This window comes from Arvicanthis niloticus, chromosome 23 (genome assembly GCF_011762505.2).
Source record: "Arvicanthis niloticus isolate mArvNil1 chromosome 23, mArvNil1.pat.X, whole genome shotgun sequence".
In the NCBI taxonomy this organism is placed as follows: Eukaryota; Metazoa; Chordata; class Mammalia; order Rodentia; family Muridae; genus Arvicanthis; species Arvicanthis niloticus.
The window spans coordinates 6302100-6306087 of NC_133430.1; the positions used below are offsets into that span (position 1 = coordinate 6302100).

The window sequence follows — 3988 nt, forward strand, 5'->3', positions numbered from 1 at the left end:
TGCGGCCCCACCCGGCGGCGGCCACGTGGGGGGCGGTGCTGCCCGGGGCGGGGCGGGGTGGGGTCTCCAAGAAGGCCCTGCCCACCCGGGTCTGGCTTCTCTGCAGGGGTGGAGAGATGGAAAGGAGTGGGACATTTCAGGGCTCGTCCCTTTTGGCTCTGACTTCACTGTCAGTCCCCACCCAGGCTCCCTAGCACGTCCCTTGTCTGTCCCCTACGCTGGCCATCAGGTGGACTCACGAGTTAGTCAGGTTCTTCGCTACCTCTGGTCCCACTCTGCCTCCCACACGGGAGCCCGGCTCTTTCCTGCTGATCTGGAGTCCTCCGATGTCTCTACCTTCATCCTTCCCTCACGGGAGATAGCTCTTTCCCGTTTCTAGCTCTGTCCTGAGGACCTGCCGAAGTGCTCTCCCCGGCCTGAGCCTGGGCTATGCACCCACGGAGCAGTTTCTCCAGCTTGAAGTAGTAGCTCTAAAAAGTTTATGAACACGAATAAAGGGTATCTACATCCTTGTGCCTTGAACCTCCCAAGCTGAGTGGAGGGCATGTAGCCGATAGGCAAAGGGAAGGGCTCTGGATCTCCTGTAGCCATTTCTATCCTGGACACGATGTCATGCTTGGGGGTGTTTATGTGCTCCCCTGCCACGAGATTAAAGCCCACCCTTGGCTGCCTGTACATGTCCATCTCAGTATTTGTGCCCCCTGCTTGGCCCCATCATCTCAAGCCCAGGGGCAAAAGCAACCTTTGATAGCTAGCCATTGCTGGGATGGCCCGAGTGCTGGGTGTGTACCGCCGAGGCAGGTGCTGACTGGCTCCTGGATACTGCTCAGCTGGGATGTAAGTCTTGGCTGTTCCTGTAGTAGGACTCGGCTGTTCTTAGAATGCACAGTCCTTGCAGTCCCACTAACCCTCAGCACGGAGACCTTCTGTCTGAGCTGTAATTCTGGTCACCACATCACCTAGGTCTGGCACCTTCCGGGAAGGGGTCAGCAAGGTTAACTCACCTCTGTCCTGGGCAGCCTTTGGTCAGAGGGTGTGTTTATTTACCCGAAAGGAGGAATGTGACTACAGCCCTGACCTGGAGGACTGCTGGCCTCAGTCTGACCACCGTCCCTCATCCCCGAGCCCCTCCATGAGACTGCAGTAAGGAGACTGTGTCATCTTTCCAGGAGCTTCCGCAGTGGCCCTGAGGGAGGTAGGGGCCGGTTGGAACTATACCTCAGGGTCAGGCCAGGCCATGAGAGGACAGAGCAGGGTGAAGCGGGCAGAGTAGCTAGTTGGTAGCTGGGGTCAGGGGTCAGAGATCTGACAGTTTGTGTCTCTGTATGCTGGATGAAGGAGCAGGGTTTTCCCTTGAACCTCAGTTTGGGCTCTCTGTGGTCACAGCAGTGACATTTCTGCTCCAGGAATGTCGCCTGCCGGGGTGCTGCTGTTCTCAGGCCCTTCCAATTTCCTTTTTTGCTTGTTTTGTGAGTTGTTGTATTACATAGCTTAGAAATATTGATTCTCCTGTCCCAGCCCTTGGAAAGTAATAGGGTTACAGGCTTGTGACACCATATTCTCTCTCCTCTCTGTCTCTGTGTCTCTGTTTCTCTATGTCTCTGTGTCTCTGTCCTGCCTCTGTCTCTTTCTCTGTCTCTCTCTCTCTGTCTCTCTGTGTGTCTCTGTCTCTCTATATCTCTGTGTCTGTCTCTTCCTCTGTGTGTGTCCCTCTCTGACTTTCTCTGTGTCTTTGTCTGTCTCTCTGTCTCTTTCTCTGTGTGTGTCTCTGTCTCTGTGTGTATCTCTCTATGTCTCTGTGTCTGTCTCCGCCTCTCTCTCTCTCTGTGTCTCTCTGTATCTGTCTCTGTGTCTGTCTCTGTCTGCCTCTCTCTCTTTCTCTCTGTGTGTTTCTCTCTGTGTGTTTCTCTCTCTCTGTGTGTGTGTGTCTCCTCTCCACTGGCATCTTCTGGTGCATTACCAAAGTGGCCTCAGACATGTGCTTTCTCTGGCCATACCCAGCACACTGGGCCCTACTCCTTTAGGCATTCCTTTCTAGTAACCATAGCTATGGGCGGCACATCCTGGAGTGTGAGTCTGTCCTCGCAGCTGGAAGTGCACACATGGCTCCTCACAGCTCAACACTAGATGCCTACAGACACGCAGGTCTGCACCAGCCACCCATGTCGTGTGCTGATTGCACACTCAGGCAGAGGCCCACGCACCTGCTCACACTGGAGTGAGCCCCATGCGGACATGTTGGGGCCACCACCTGAGGAGAGCTCCTACTGCCTCATCAGAAGCCAGGCTGTGATCAGAGCAAGGGCGGAGCAGACCTCAGGACTGCCAGCTTGAGCTTCACTGGGAACAAAGCAATCAGGCGTGGGTGTTTCCAAAGAGAAGTCTTCCAGCCGGGTGGAACGGTTGGCCTGGTGTACAAAGCCCAGACAAACAGCAGGTACAGCAGGCAGAGGACCCCAAGAAGCAGCGGACTTGGTTTCATTTTCTCTGTCACCTTGGTTGCCTTTTTTCTTTTGCCCTTGGGAACTGTTTCTTTTCTCTTCCTCCTGGGTTCCCTGAGACTCCTTCTGATGGTGTTATAGAAGTAAAAGCAGAACCACACACACATCTACCCACCGGCCTTGAACAGGGGTCTGACAAAGACAAGAGCAGTCCAGTTATCTTGGTGTTAGTGAGAAGGCCTTCACTGGTTCTAGCCACACCCGACTACGAGCTGTACTGTGCAGCCCTCGAAGGCCTCTGTGCCCCTCACAGCATCCCTTTGCATCCCCTCTGAGAGTCCCTAAGTGCTCACTGGCCTGCAGGAAATAGATACTGGAGAGGACCCATCCCTGACCCAAGGAGGGGTCAGGTTGGAGCAAGAACCAAGCATCTGCTTTGAAAAGGGACAGTGGGCAGGTTGGTTGGCCAAGGACTTAGGTCAGATGAGGGCTCTATCCTGTCGGTTTGGATATTGCACAACACATCAGAGTATTATCTCAGATCTGCAGATTCTGTGTTCGTGAATATGCCTACTCACTGAATTTTATCTGCAGCCCTAAGATCAATACTGGATGTACATTTGCAACCGGCCGCAGGCACGTACTCATTGAGAAAGTCGGGCTCACCGATGGACAGGTAGAAGTTTCCCCCATCTCCTTAGGGCACGACCTTGCATTTGGGCTTCTTATTGGTGATCTTACCATTAAAGTGGCCGCAGGTGTAGGCTCCAAAAGGCCCTACTGTGTCTTGTGAAGAGACCATGTACAGCCCATGTGTGAGTCCTGGTGCTGCAGTCCAGAGTCAGTGTCAGGGAGGGAGCAACACATTAAACAGGGCATCGTGAAGGTGTTAGCAGAGACTCACAGGCACCTACGCTTGTGTCTCCTCAGCAGCACACACAGCTCGGCCTTTGTTACCCACGCCTGGCCGATGGCCCATAGCTGAGACACGTCAGCATTTATTATGTCAGCAGCTTTTATGGAACACGGGGTCTAATAAAACGATGTATGTGTTTAGCTGATGTGTAACCAAGTCTTGTTTTATAGCATGGTGAGTTTTCATTCGTATGTACCTTGGAGCCGCCAGCCACGAAACACTCGAGACCCCTCAAAATGTCACTGAGTATTCTCTGCCCCAGATTGGCACTTCTGGCGACAAGGTCACTTTTCCTCTTCCTCTTGATTTTCAGATTTCTTTTTATGGCCAGGGTTAGAATTTTATAGCATATCCACCCCTGCATTCTACAGAAACCTTGGACTCATTATGTGCTTTCCTGTATTGCTAACTTGTTCACTCCCGAATTTACACACCCACCCACACTCACACACTCACACACTTGCACTCACATACTCGCACACTCATTCACACATGTATTCACACTCACCCCCCCACACTCACACACACACTCACACATGTTCACACATGCTTACATTCACACACACACTCACCTACACTCACACTCACATTCACATACTCATACACACACATTCACACACACACGCTCACA

General features: G+C 52.7%; 1 long non-coding RNA gene across 2 annotated transcripts in view; it reads left to right on the top strand.

The window, feature by feature from the left end:
• The first annotated feature begins 148 nt into the window (after positions 1–148).
• Positions 149–3988, top strand: part of LOC143436727 (uncharacterized) — a 39611-nt gene continuing 35771 nt past the window's right edge. For both annotated transcript variants that reach the window (XR_013106550.1, XR_013106552.1), the window contains exon 1: positions 149–1195. This is a non-coding gene — a long non-coding RNA (uncharacterized LOC143436727). The remainder of the gene's footprint in view (positions 1196–3988) is intronic.